Source organism: Bombyx mandarina, chromosome A1 (genome assembly GCF_030267445.1).
Source record: "Bombyx mandarina strain Sakado chromosome A1, ASM3026744v2".
NCBI lineage: Eukaryota > Metazoa > Arthropoda > Insecta > Lepidoptera > Bombycidae > Bombyx > Bombyx mandarina.
Window position 1 is genome coordinate 8,378,807 of NC_143234.1, and position 15,837 is coordinate 8,394,643.

General features: G+C 43.6%; 1 protein-coding gene across 1 annotated transcript in view; it reads right to left on the reverse strand.

The window, feature by feature from the left end:
* Positions 1 to 14,865, reverse strand: part of LOC114253538 (uncharacterized) — an 86,628-nt gene extending 71,763 nt beyond the window's left edge. The window contains exon 1 of the mRNA XM_028188459.2: positions 14,450 to 14,865. The gene's annotated coding sequence lies outside the window, so the exon portion shown is untranslated. The remainder of the gene's footprint in view (positions 1 to 14,449) is intronic.
* Positions 14,866 to 15,837: the final 972 nt, after the last annotated feature.

Consider the following 15,837-nt stretch of genomic DNA (forward strand, 5'->3'; position numbering starts at 1 on the left):
TAAATTGAAACAATTATGTGCGCGCACCTAATTTATTAGAATTATTCATATTATCAATTAGTATTTGTGTCAATGTTTGTGGTTTTGCGTTGTTCTGTTTACGTCAAGATTAGGTAAGACGTGTTTATTATGCACTTAAAATGAGTGACTTACGTTATGTTATTATAAGTAGTAGTACAAGGGACTTGCCTATTTGGGCCTGCCTATTAAGAATACGAAGACTTCGGGTTCAAGTGATCAAGTAACGTCTATAGGGCCTGCCTTTTTTAAATGACTGACTTTAAAAGACATGTCTAAGATTTTGACTTTTTAACTTGTCAAATTATGACAATATGCTTCGAAATTACATATTATTATTATTTTTAGAAATAAGGTACACATTATATCCAGTTAGGACTTAAAGGCTCATTTACCAAACTAAAAATCTATACTAAATATTATAAACCTAAAGAGTTTGTTTGTTTGAACGCACTAATCTCAGGAACTACTGGTCTAATTTGAAATTTATTTCAGTGCTAGATAGCTCATTTATTGAGGAAGGCTATAGGCTATATAACACCACGCTAAGACCAATGCAAGCGGAGCACCAATAAATAATGTTTCAAAGTCGGGGTTTTTTTCTTTTCAACGTAAATGAAGTCGCGGGTAAAATTTAGCGTTATACCAAAGTAAATATTCCACGCGGACGAAGTCGCGGACAAAAGCTAGTCTTAAATAGAATATCCAATTAAAATATTTACTGCATTGTTTGTTATGTACGTACATATATACATGCTGTGTGGTGTGATTTGTGTTTTTTCTTCTTAATTTTTTTTTCAATTTATAACCATAGCCTACAGATTACAACACGTATTTCAATGACTGTCCTATTCTGTACAGATGAATTCATCCACCAACTAATACAAAGCGGGCTCTGAACTCTCTCGCGCAGATCAATAAAAATGAACATTTCAAAAAGCAAAAATGCTTAATTCGAAGATGTTATTCCAATGCTTGTCAGATCAGACGACCGTCTCGTAAATCTTGTATGTAATAATTGATGAAGAGCCGCGGAAGCTAGGAGAGAAACAGAGAAGGATAGAAAGCTCTTTATTGCATACTAGCTGACCCGGCAGACTTCGTAGTGCCTCAATCGATAAATAAAAGTCCTAAACTTCTGTATAAAATAAACTTAAAACAAACAACGTCAACGGAAAAACAAAATTTTATTTTAATTTAATTCCGAGCATTTTCATATTTATTTAAAACCGTTCCTTTGGTTGAAACTGCTCATTATGAGTTAACATATGTTAGTATTACTTCAGTACATATTTTATTACTATTGACTTTAACTAATCGTCATCGCCTTCTATTACGTACGTGCTAAAAGTTGCATTTATAGTGTACTAGCTGTCCCGGCAGACTTCTTAGTGCCTTAATCGATAAATAAAAGACCTAAACTTTTGTATAAAACAAACAAAAGGAATCCGGCCGACGGGGGACACATCAAAGGAAAACAATGTAATTCCGAGCATTTTCATATTTGTTTACCTTTTAAACCTTCTCTGGACTTCCACAAATAATTCAAGACCAAAATTAGCCAAATCGGTGCAGCCGTTCTCGAGTTTTAGCGAGACTAACGAACAGCAATTCATTTTTATATATAGAGATAAAGAAACGTATACAAGAATGTACTCTTTTAAAGTCGTCGTGGCCTAAACGATAAGACGCTCGGTGTACGCGGATCTAGCGATGCAACTGTGCCAGTGTTCGAATCCTGCAAGCAGGTATAATTTTTTATATTTTTAATAATCGAATTTGCTTAAAGATATGATATCCACAAACGATTTTCCTGTGATCCAATAACGTCACGTAAGAAAATCAGACACGCAAAATTTCTAAATATGCTGTCTAATTGAGACATCGACCTCATGTCTCAAGTTTAGAGGTTTGCGTTCACCTTGCCCACGACTTGTGATGACCTGTGCAGTGGGCTCGCCCACTCATTTATATAATTCTACCATACGTGTGCCACTGAACTCCTCCTAAACGGCTGGACCGATTTTTTTTTTTTTTGTATGCCTTTGGTTGGCGCCTGGATGGTTTAGATTCAGAAATTTATTTACGTTAAGTGGCTAGATCGACTTGAATGAATTTTTGTGTATCCATTCACAGGATAACGTCTTTCGGGTCCGCTGGTTTAATGTAATACTTGTAATTTCACATTGAAAGCCACCACAGTACAACGTGCTCGTAATGCTAACATCCGCCTCCAATGAGGAACATTGCTCGACGTGGCTGCCTTGGAAGCGAGCAGTGATGATGAGACGCAACCCTGTCCATCGCCAGCCACGACTACTCCGCCAAGATAATCCGACAAGGAAGAATACCACATCACCTTTTAATGTAAGGCACGGTTTCCTCTTCTGACTAGTCATTGTAAATACCCATTACACAAAATTATATAACGCTTATGAAACGGTAGAACAGTCATGTGTTTTATGTGTGTAAAAAAACCACAAAATTTCCTCATATCACCCGTATAATGATGATAGCATTCCAAGATGCAATTTAATGCGAACACGATGTAATATTGCGACATGATTTTTTTAATTTAATTATAAACACTTTACGGTTTTCGGATGAAAGATTTTTGGTGATTTGGATGAACAGATCGTTGTGGCGAGGCTTGTGGGACGCTTGTGTCGAGTAGTGGTCGTATATGGGCTGAAAGGTAGAAGAAGATAGACTTTCACCCACAACTAATTAATTACTTGATTGTTTTTTTTCCAATGTATGGCGTGTGTGTGTATACTTATTAACACAGTGAAAATTACGGTAATTAACAGCGTTACATCGATAAATATAAATTTGCCAAACTAATAAAAGCGTGTTAAAAAATTTACAGTTCATGTCAAAAAAAATACCAATCTAACATGGCTTCGCTTTTACGGAAAACGCGGGAAAACCACAACATCATAAACGCGTTTAAAAAAAAAACAACGCGATCGGCCTAATTCTTTTTTTAAATAACAAATCCATTTATCGGATCGGACGAGAAGCGAAAAAAAAAACCTTTTCTAAATTGCGAAATTGATAGTCTCGGGTAATCCCGTACGGCCTTGCCGCCAACTGGTTTTACCGTCAGCGGTCTTCGGCGACGTCACAACTTAGGACACGCGCTAAACTGGTTCTTCCGATGATTAGAACCGAAACACGTTGTGCGCGCCATTTTAATTTTAATAGCCTGTGTGTGTTTACATTAAGAGTTTCGAATTAATTAAAACAAACAAAAGAAACTTTTACTTTTATTTTATGTGCTTACTTCGAAATTTTTGGTATATGATTCTCAAATGTATTCGTCAGTTTTGTGAGTCAATAATAATAATTGATTTATAACATAATGAGTGATCCGAGAATTGACATTCTCGCTCACGACTCGGTCGTGCGCGGACGTGCTTTCCGATCCGTGGCCCGCTTGCGAGCTGCGTCTCTGAACTCACAGTTGTGCTCGACAGTGTAGTGACCGTGAATACATCGTGCTTACAATTCGGTAGTGCGGACGTTCCGATCCGTTGGTTGCTTGCGATCTGCGTATCGGAGTCCATTTTTGTGCGCTAAAGTGTTGTAACCGCGAACCCACCCTTTACCAACTGTCTTTTTCAAGGCAAAACCAATCGCTACGATCAGGCTTCCTGTGGCACTCACAGGCTAGCGATTTCCTAACCCTTCCCAAAACAACAGTCTTTTTCAAGACTAGACCCCCGCTCGCGATTCTGCCTGCTGTAGCATTATACAGCCCGAGCGGGTTCTTTCCTTTTCCCCGCCGATTGCCGTTTTCACGGCATAGGCATTCCCCCCCCCTGCTCCTTGCTGTCCTGCAGCACAGGGGGGTTACAAATCCTATCCGGGGCCTCGCCTTTCGGCGAGTTCAACAAAAGTCCCGGGGCCGCCCCCCCCGGGCAAGAAGACCGAAGAATGGAGCATGAAGATAGTGCTAGTGATATTGTCGGGTTCCTCCGGGATAGGTACCCGTCAATTAGGGCCGAGTATCTCGAATTTAGGGCCTCTCGTGGCAATCCCTCCCCCCCCGCGTCCGTCGCCGCGTATCTCAAACGTGCCTCGGAGGCACGCCGCGCGCCCCCCGCCGCCGCGTCAAGTTCGAGCGCACGTTCCAACGATGCGACTCACATAGCGCCTAACGCTACCCCCACCCCCGCGCCCGCGTCGATTACGTCATCGCGCGCTTCGTCCGTCGCGACCTCGATCGTTTCGAGTTCAGGCTCCGATACCGAATCGGAGATGGATTTCGAATCCGCGTCAAGCCCTCAGCCTGGAACTTCGGATGGGTTCCAAACCGTAACGCGCGGCAAAAAGCGTACTCGCGCCGTGGAGTCCAGGAGCTCCACGACGAAGCAAACTAAATCCGCGACCGCCTCCCGCCCGCAGGTAGTCGTGACACCGGAGTCGGACTCCGCTCGCCGCGTAACCCCGCCGCCGCGTCCCAAGCCCGCGCCCGCTCCTAAAGTAGCTGCCCCGCCCCCGCTGATACTTCAAGAGAAGACAGCGTGGAATCGCGTGTCCCAGGCCCTTCAGGCCAACAAAATTAATTACAACCATGCGCGTAACGTCGCGCATGGGATTCAGATAAAGGTCGCAACGCCGGGCGACCATAGGGCCCTCTCTTCATACCTCCGAAAGGAGAACATAGGTTTTCACACCTATGCTCTTCAGGAGGACCGCGAGCTCCGCGTAGTGATACGCGGAGTCCCCAAGGAGTTAGACATCGATTACATAAAGGAGGATCTGACCGCTCAGTCCCTCCCGTTAGTTAGCGTGCACCGGATGCACAGTGGGCGGGGCAAGCAGCCCTACAACATGATCCTGGTAGCTCTAGAACCCACCCCGGAGGCCAAAAAGAAGATCGCATGTCTCACGACAATTTGCGGCCTATCCGGGATCTCAATCGAAGCCCCCCATAAACGTGGTACTCCCGGGCAGTGCTACAGATGCCAGCTTTACGGCCACTCGGCTCGTAATTGCCACGCGCGCCCCCGCTGCGTAAAGTGCCTCGGCGATCACGCCACATTAGATTGCTCGCGAGTTAGGGAAACCGCGACCGAACCTCCAAGCTGTGTCCTATGTCTTAAGCAAGGGCACCCCGCGAACTACCGTGGATGTCCTAGGGCTCCGCGTAAACGTCCGACCCACCCAGCCCCCCGAACCGTCGGCCCAAAGACTTCGGCGCCTTCAGTGCCGAAACCCGCCTTCGTGCCGGCTGCAGTTCCCACGGTCTCGGCGTGGAAAAAACCGCTGCCGTATACGAAGGCGGGAACGGGAACGCAAACCGCACCCCCGCCCCCGCTCGCGACACGCCCCGCGCCCCAGCCCCCGCTCGCACCTCGCCCCGCGCCCGCGTTCCGTCCCCCGCAACCCTCTGCCGCCAACGACTTCGCGCTCGTGCGCGACTTCGTCACTGCGGTCAACTTCGACCGTCTGCGATCGTTCGCAGACGCTATCCGTAGGTCGGTAACCCCCGAACAGCGGCTCGCGGCCGCGTTCGACCACATGGACGTATACGAGTCCGTGTCCCGCACTTTGTAAATCTTTACCGGTAACCAATGGCGCAAAAAGGTAGAGAAAAACCGTATTCCCTTACGTTAGCATTCTATAATGCTAACGGACTCGCGCGGCAACGCGATCAAATTTTTGAATTCCTCCGCGACAATCTTGTAGATATTCTATTAGTGCAGGAAACCTGTCTGAAGCCCTCGCGTCGTGACCCGAAAGTCGCGAATTACGTCATGGTTAGGAATGACAGACTCACCGCCTCCAAAGGCGGGACTGCCATTTACTATAGGCGGGCCCTGCACGTTGTCCCTCTCGATACTCCCCCGCTCTCACATATCGAGGCGTCAGTGTGCCGTATCTCGCTGACGGGACACCAGCCGATCGTCATCGCATCCGTTTATCTCCCCCCGGACAAGCCCCTTCTGAGCAGTGACATCGAGTCACTGTTCGGCATGGGAGACTCTGTCATCCTGGCAGGCGATTTAAATTGCCACCACACTAGGTGGAACTGTCATCGTACGAACGTTAACGGTAGGCGTCTCGACGCGTTTATAGACGACCTCACCTTTGAAGTAGTCGGTCCCTCAACTCCAACATGTTATCCGTATAACATCGCGCTCCGTCCGAGCACTATAGACCTGGCATTGCTTAGGAACGTAACTCTGCGCTTGCGTTCCATCGAAGCAATGTCAGAGCTCGACTCAGACCACCGACCTGTCGTTATGCAGCTCGGTCGCCCTCACAACCCAGTCACTGTTACGAGGACCATGGTAGATTGGAATAAGCTGGGCACGTGCCTAGCCGAAGCCGCTCCGCCAATCCTCCCTTACGGCCCGGATTCGAATCTATCCCCCGAGGACACCGTCGAATCCATAAACATCATTACCGATCACATCTCTTCCGCGATCATTAGATCTTCAAAAGAAGTCGATGTGGAGGACAGCTTCCACCGCATCAGACTGTCCCCCGATCTTAGGAACCTCTTAAGAGTTAGGAACGCGGCAATCCGGGCCTACGATCGTCTTCCCACGCATTCAAACCGGATTCGGATGCGTCGTCTACAACGCGAAGTCCACTCCCGCTTAAGCGACGCGCGTAACGATAATTGGCATAGTTATTTAGAACAACTCGCGCCCTCCCACCAAGCATACTGGCGACTAGCTAGGACTCTCAAATCCGAAACTACCGCTACTATGCCTCCCCTCGTACGCCCTTCAGGCCAACCACCGGCATTCGATGACGATGACAAGGCTGAGCTGCTGGCCGATGCACTGCAAGAGCAGTGCACCACCAGCACTCAACACGCGGACCCCGAACACTCCGAGTTAGTCGACTGGGAGGTCGAGCGCAGAGCTTCCCTGCCACCCTCGGACGCGTTACCCCCCATTACCACTGACGAAGTTAGAGACGCGATCCACAACCTACAACCTAGGAAGGCACCCGGCTCCGACGGCATCCGCAACCGCGCGCTAAAACTTTTGCCAGTCCAACTGATAGCAATGTTGGCTACAATTTTAAATGCCGCTATGACGCACTGCATCTTTCCCGCGGTGTGGAAAGAAGCGGACGTTATCGGTATACATAAGCCGGGCAAACCGAGAAACGAAACTTCTAGTTACCGTCCGATTAGTCTCCTCCCGACGATAGGAAAAATTTACGAACGTCTCCTTAGGAAACGCCTCTGGGATTTTGTTACCGCGAACAAAATTCTCATAGACGAACAGTTCGGATTCCGCTCAAAGCACTCGTGCGTACAACAAGTGCACCGCCTCACGGAGCACATCCTGATAGGACTAAATAGGCGTAAACAAATCTCGACCGGCGCCCTCTTCTTCGACATCGCGAAGGCGTTCGACAAAGTCTGGCACAACGGTTTAATTTATAAACTGTACAACATGGGAGTGCCAGACAGACTCGTGCTCATCATACGAGACTTCTTGTCGAACCGTTCGTTTCGATATCGAGTAGAGGGAGCTCGTTCTCGTCCCCGTCAACTGACCGCCGGAGTCCCGCAAGGCTCCGCGCTCTCCCCGTTATTATTTAGTTTGTATATCAATGATATACCCCGGTCTCCGGAGACCCATCTAGCGCTCTTCGCCGATGACACGGCTATCTACTACTCGTGTAGGAAGATGTCGCTGCTTCATCGGCGACTCCAGATCGCAGTAGCCACCATGGGACAGTGGTTCCGGAAGTGGCGAATTGACATCAACCCCACGAAAAGCGCAGCGGTGCTCTTCAAAAGGGGTCGCCCTCCGAACATCACTTCGAGCATCCCACTCCGTAGTAGGCGCGCAAACACCTCCGCCGTTAGTCCCATCACTCTCTTTGGCCAGCCCATACCGTGGGTCTCGAAGGTCAAATATCTAGGCGTCACCCTCGACAGAGGGATGACATTCCGTCCCCATATAAAAACGGTACGCGACCGCGCCGCGTTTATTCTAGGACGACTCTATCCAATGCTTTGTAGTCGAAGCAAACTGTCCCTCCGTAATAAGGTAACTCTCTACAAAACTTGTATACGCCCCGTCATGACGTATGCAAGCGTAGTGTTCGCTCACGCAGCCCGCTCCCACTTGAAATCCCTTCAGGTTATTCAATCACGATTCTGCAGGATAGCCGTCGGAGCGCCTTGGTTCCTTAGGAATGTGGATCTCCACGACGACCTGGAGCTCGACTCTTTTAGTAAGTATCTACAGTCGGCATCGCTGCGCCATTTTGAGAAGGCGGCACGACATGAGAACCCTCTCATCGTAGCCGCTGGAAATTACATACCCGACCCAGTAGACCGAATGGTAAACCGTCGACGTCGCCCAAAGCACGTCATTACGGATCCTCCCGATCCATTAACGGTGCTTTTAGGCACCACAAGCACCGGTCACCGTCCTCGTCGAACCCGTCGCTTGCGACGAAGGGCTCGACGAGCGAACTAACCCATAGACACAGCCCACTGAGTTTCTCGCCGGATCTTCTCAGTGGGTCGCGTTTCCGATCTGGTGGTAGATTCTGCGAAGCACTGCTCTTGCTAGGGTCAGTGTTAGCAACTCTCCGGTTGAGCCCCGCGAGCTCACCTACAAACGTTAGGGCGAAGCTGAAATAGCCTCTCAAGGCTATCAGCATAGGTAGGAAAAGAAAGAAGAAGAGAATTGACTCAAGATTATAGAGCCTATAGTAATCTAAAGAATTATTTAGATTTTCAACTTTCCCGAAATTCGCGGGAATATTTAGTCATTGATTCGATTAACTTAAGGTTATTGTCGATCAGAAATTATAATAAGACGATTATAACTTTATTTAACACCTATTTTTATTCAGCCCATAGAAAATGTAATTAAGTTACAAGTACAAATGTAATTAAGTTAAGTTAAAAGGTTTAAATCACACTTTGGTAGAACGGCTGCACCATCAGTACAAACCGTAATGTAACGCAGAGTTGTTACCCGGCAGAAGTGGCACTACGTACTTGCTGTAGGGTCAGAGTTATGGTTTAAATTAGGTAAATACACGAAGTTACCGGATAGTAAGAATGCACTGGTAGTAAGTAGCAAGATAAGGACGAGCCGAAAATTATGTAATTAAACCTATTTTAACCTCGTGCGTTTACATTATTATTTATCATTATATTATTTCCGACATTTCGAATACCTCCCAATTTTCGTGGTCGCGAAAGACTTTATATAATAAATGCAAGACTAAGCCGCAAGTGTAGTTTTGATTACGTCGACGACTCGTCAAAATCAAAGAAAATACTAGGAAAATCATATTATAAAAAGCGAGAAGTTCATTGACCTAATGTATTTATAGTCAGTCAAGTGTAAGTCAGCGGTCCAGGGTAGTCTAGATTCTAAGAACTAGATACAGACCGGCGAGGTCATGACCTAGGCCTCGCGAATGCCGCTTCAATGGACCATAACCGGAAATCGGAAATTCCGTATTATACGCATGTTTACATTTCAAACTTAGAATGTTGTTTATTTCATACGTATTATTTCCGCATTATTTCATCTATATATTAATACGTGAAGCAAAAACTTTGTATCCCTTTTTAAATACATATTTAATTAACATCGGTCCTTATAAGTATACCAAATTTCGAGTTAATCCAACGTATTGAAGGGGGTCAAAATTATGTTCAAAGATTCCGTTACAAACATACATACGTCTGAAGCTAATAAAAGCGTATTAAAATAGACCGAGAGATCTTCCACTGAGCGGGTAATATTAGTAAAACATGTCCAAACGTTATCGTTCGGAACTTGTTAGTATCTGTTATCTTAAAAATGTCTTTAATGCGATTCGAACTTTTGTATATCTTCTTTTCTATGATAACTACATCAGGATATTGCGTCACCAACCAAGATATAATGGTATTTTTGTCTTTTTCTGGCGCGAAACATTTCCGGATTGAATTCACTTCGACCTCATGCTTAAAAATGGACCTCGGGTTGTAATGTCTGATGGGATCCCGTACCACTTAACACCAGACGACCCGTGAACTCATTCATCGATCTACACAATAAGCATAACTCGGTCGTGATCCGCTGTGACATCAGCTATTACTGGTGGTAGGACGTCTTGCGAGTCCACACGGGTGGGTAACAACCACCCCGCCTATTTCTGCCGTGAAGCAATGCATTTCGGATTGAAAGGTGGGACAGCCGTTGTAACTATACTGAAACCTTAGAACGCATGGTGGGTGGCGACATGTTCATTGTAGATGTTTATGGGCTCCGATAACCCCTTAACACCAAGTGAGCTGTGAGCTCGTCTATCCATCTATGCAATAAATAAATAAAAGCATCTTAAGCAAAATAATCTTAAGATCTGTCGTTGAGTTTTATCTAGCTGCCCTTAAATTTCGAAAAATCCAGAAGTGTTTATTTTTTTTATTTTTTTATTGCTTGGATGAGTGGACGAGCTCACAGCCCACCTGGTGTTAAGTGGTTACTGGAGCCCATAGACATCTACAACGTAAACGCGCCACCCACCTTGAGATATAAGTTCTAAGGTCTCATGTTTTAGTTACAACGGCTACCCCACCCTTCAATCCGAAACGCATTATTGCTTTACGGCAGAAATAGGCAGGGCGGTGGTACCCACCCGCGCGGACTCACAAGAGGTCCTACCACCAGTCTTAGCATTAGTCTCTGGATACTGTTGACGGTCTCAATGATAGAGTTACTAGTGCGATTTAAAAAAAAAACCTGTAAACAAGGTCAACGCTCCGACACAATGCATTCGATTAGCATATTATCAGATCACAGTCAACGTCTAGACGACACACTTGTAGTTTTTAAATGCAATCACTTCTCGGAAATTGGGAAAAAAGGAATGGATTCATCAAGCGACTGCCATAATATACCCCATATTTATACCCCAAAATATAATATTACTACTTTTTTCTTTGATTTTGTTCTTTAATGCGCTAAACTTAAGGGTCAATGCGATAGTTTTCCATCCGAAGACTGTTTCGGGGTTAAATATTTACATTGCATGAATGACGTCATTTGTCGCCTACGTCTCTTTAGAATTGAATGAATTCAACTACTAAACAATTGAAACTTAGACGTTGCCAGACCTCACTGCAGTGCAGAGGGGCCTCCGGTAGCCCGTTAACGCTGGATAAGCTGTAAGTTGATTCATGTCTCTTTGCAATAAGCAACAAAGTGTACAGTACCTACCCAACTGTACTGTAACCATAAAAGTATAAACAAATGAACGTTTCTTCCGTCTCTGATGAGGCAACTTTGAACATTTTTTGGGATAAACGTCAACCTGTCTTGAGGCAACAACAAAATTGCGAGCACATAATCTCGATCAATTCTAGCTGTTTTTTATAGCTTAGATGAGTGGACGAGCTCATCGCCCACCTGGTTTTAAATGGTTACCAGAGCCCATAGACATCTACAACGTAAATGCCGCCACCCACCTTGAGACACGAGTTCTAAAGTCTCAGTTTTAACAGTACAACGGCTTCGTCACCATTCAAACTGAAACACATTCATAGGTGGTACCTAACCGTGCCAACTCAAAAGATGTCCTACCACCAGTATAGTATAGCTGCTGATCACTAATAACCTAAATTCCCCTTTAACTTATCTATTGCGAAAATTTCTCCACATTTACAATTACTATCACCTCCGTAAATTGTTCCTGACCTTTATCCTCGTACTTGAGACAGTGAGGTCTATTCTAAGCTCTTATGTCGTAACGTCGTAATGTGGGCAGACAGCCAACGAAGTGGACCGACGATCTGGTCAAACTGGCTGGTAGGAACTGGATGCGGAAGGCAAGAGACCGAAGAGAATGAGGTGCATAGACCTACACTCAGCATTGCGTGGATACCGGTTGAAGAAGAGAAGCTCTCATGGGTTGATAGTACCTGCTACTCCTGCTACTGCTGCTAAACATTTTAAATATATCAAATATATATATCACTTATTTTGATTGCAACAAAACTGGAAATCGATTCTTAATTACAGTTAATCTTCTTAGTTAACACCTATACGATGTGCCCTAGGACAAAATTCAACAATAGTCAAGGTTTCATCATCATCAGCCCACAGTCGTCCAGTGCTGGATATGGACGGCTACCAATCCACACAACTGAGCCCGGTCTTCGACTCTTCTCAGCCACTTCTTGCCGGCAACCGTTCGGAGGTCATCACACCACCTAGGCAGAGGGCGTCTCACGTTACGTTTTCTCCACTACAAGTCTCCACTCGAGAACCCGTCTGCTCCAGCGATCGTCAATTCTCCGGCATATATGGCCAGCCCACAGCCACTTCAGCTTGCTAACTCTTTGACTACGTCGATGACTCTAGCTCTCTGTCGAATAACCTCATTCCTGATTTCATTCTTCAGAGAAACTCCAAGCATGGCTCTTTCCATGACCGCCTTGAGCTGATTGACCAATCGAACTGTGAGGGTCCAGGTTTACCTATTTTTTTATTATCTCAAAAAAAATGAAAATGATATTATACCCTCAACTCAGCAAATAAAACATGATTCAAATCTGATCAGGAGTTTTTAATTTTGTGTTGAATACACAATGTACTATTTGAACGATGACGTCACCGTTCACGTGCGCCATGCAAACTGCATACCTTCATTCGTTTTGAGTGAAAGAGAGAAAGCGTCTCCTCCTTAATTCCGAATTTTCGAATGCTTTTATTTAGTTTAGCGCGTGATAGCGCACGACTAACATAGCTTCTTAAAACTTGTTAAATGTTACAACTTTTTTTTTCTTTCCATGTTAACGTTTAATCTCCCGCTTAAAGCAAGCCGAAAGAGGATCCTTAATAATTTTTTTATTGCCCTTGTAGGCAGACGAACATACGGCCCACCAGTAGGTCAGTGGTCAACATCGCTCATGGACATCAGCAATGCCGGGGCATAGCCAAGCGGCCTATCGCTGGAGCCTACCTACCGCTATCATCGCACCCATGAAATATCTTGCTTGCTATAAACATTGACTAAAACAGTTGCGCCAACCCTGTTACATTTTAGCACGCACTCAATACCGGATTATAGGGTTCCGTAGTGGAATAACAAAAAGGAAAACTTATAGCTACATCTTCTTTGTCTGTCCGTACATAAATATATGTCGATCATTTAACTTGCAAGTAAATCGTGCTAATACCAATGAACAGCTGTATAATCTCATAAATAAAAAAAATAAAACCCTCAGGGATGTCAATTCTACACGTGTAACTGGAGTCTTGAAGCTTAGACTGTCATGTCACATAAATAGAGCTGAAAATAAGAATGTAACGATAATTCAAGATATGCTTACGTCATTAAAGTAAAATCCAAATTTAAAAAAAATATATATGTCAATCCTGAATACAGGAACTTTTCGGTGTGCACACACATAAACAAACACACTCAGTCTATTTATTTTGTTATCATATACGAGCAGACTAGATCACGGCTCATCTGATGCTAAATGATTACTCTATGATACCTATATGCGAATGGCGTCCTCATTCAATTAATTAAACAGATAACTGAGAGTATTTGACCAGTAGTGTACTGGGCTTATTCAATGAGCATCTTAAATTTATACAATATAACGAATATAACATTTTCATTTGCACACTCAATTGTGCTACTATAAATAAATAAATAAAATTGATACTTGAAAATTCAACCCCTCAGAACACTTAATTAACAATTAATTTCGCTTTATCATCGAAATTAATTGGTGAAGACGGTGAGAATGAGGACGACAGACGCTAATGTTGAATGAACCGAACCTTGATACGCGTGTCGTGCGAACCCGCACGGAATCATACGGCATCATTTGCTTTTCTTTTCACGAATTCAAATTCGTGATTTCTTATTAAACAGTTTTCGTCGTATCAATCATACCAAAACACTAATATTAAACAGGGCCGAACGTTTCTCGCTGTCCAATTTAGAACTCACCCAGCGTAGCACAAAACGAAAATAATTAATTACGCACGCTTAACCTAAAGTTAGAACTAATAGAAACCTTTGAAGGAAACGCGAGTGGCGCGATTTTCAAATCGAGGACGGATAAGGTCGTCTATAAGTGCCGTGCGCTACAAACCGCGGCCTTCGGCGGGCATTCGACACACGTCATCGCTGCCTGTCCGGTCGCTCCCCCAATAAATGAAATTTAACAGAATGAGGGAAAAAAAATCAATACGAACACTAGTCACCGGGTATCGGCCACTATCGCAGCCCCTCTAATTTACTGCCAGCGATAAAAACAATCGTACGCCTGTGTGCGCGCCTACACACACGCACGCACACACGCCGACAACTATCATATTAAACCTCTACAATATTCATGCGACATTATGAAAGCCCTTATGTAACGTACCTAAGTCATCAATAATTCGAGCGGATTGATTCAAGCCACAATACTCACGGATAGAGCAGACGTCAAATGTTCTGAAAGTTGAGCATCCTAATTCTCCGACACGACGAGGTCGACGAACCCGGCGGACACGCTGACAAACACACAGTCCGCCATGTTGTAATTTAAACGTCAATTTTAAAATTCGAATCCGCCAACTGTCAAACTCGTGCGTCAGTAAACTTGGTGACAAACTTAAACCTCGCCCGCGTTACTTCCGAAACATATATCCGGTAGCCGAATTTTTATTTATTACTTTTAAGGTTTAAAATGTTTATGTTGTAATTACGCCTATCTATAAACACTTTGTTGTATAAAACGGTATAAAAATATTAAAATTATGAACCGTGGAAAACTTGTAAATGAAAACGAAATATAAATATATATTAATAATAATAAAAACGTTCAAGCGGCTCAGTGTTCGAGCGCCTACTGACTTAAAATTTTTGGGTATAAAAACATGCTACAATAGCCTCCCGAGGGAACGAGCAGTCTTGATACTTTCACCGGGAAAACTGAATGATACGAGGAAAATCAGTGAGAAACTAGTCAGAGATTCGTGAAGGAATTTGATCTTTATGTAATCCTATTACGTTACAATTTCTTAATACATAATATGTATAACATAACAACTGTGTGTTATTGAAATTTTTATTAAATTGTTGATTCACTGAATAATAATTCCACTGAACGACATGTTTTTCATCATTTTCATTTTGTTGTTATATATTTATATATGTATTATGTTTTTTGTTTTTATTTATAAAATTATCTGTTCATTATGATGGGAAAAAAATTTGACCTAAGACCTTAGTTTTAAAGATAAAAAAATATGAAGTTATTTTTTCAAATTTGATCTGTGTAGAGTAAGACAGTGGGCGCTGCTTGCAAAATAAATATTAAATTATTTAAATAATTATATTATTCCTTTTACTACTTCTTCTAAATGAAAATTAATAATTTATAATTGTTTATCGTGCGTGCGAAAGTGATACAAAATGGTGGTCACGACCCTCAGCAATGAGGAATACGACGCAAGGAGGAGGACGTATCCAATACAAAATAATAGTACAGTAATTCTTAATTGTAAAATGATAGTTGGATGTTTTTACCCTTCTAAAACTTAATTCACACGATACGTACATAGTTGCAAAATAATGTAGTATTTTTTTATCTAGTATCAAATGTTCAATTGCATTAAGTGTCGAAAATGATCTTTGCATAACACTTAAATGTTAAAGAACAAAACAAAAATTACAGAATCGATCCGTCTAAAATGCTGAAAACGTGTCTCACATTAATGAGTAAAATAATTTTAGCAATATGGATATATAAAGATAAACAAAAAAAATTCACAGATGATAGTGAAAGTGTTCAAGTATCAAGAGCTCGCGGTCGTC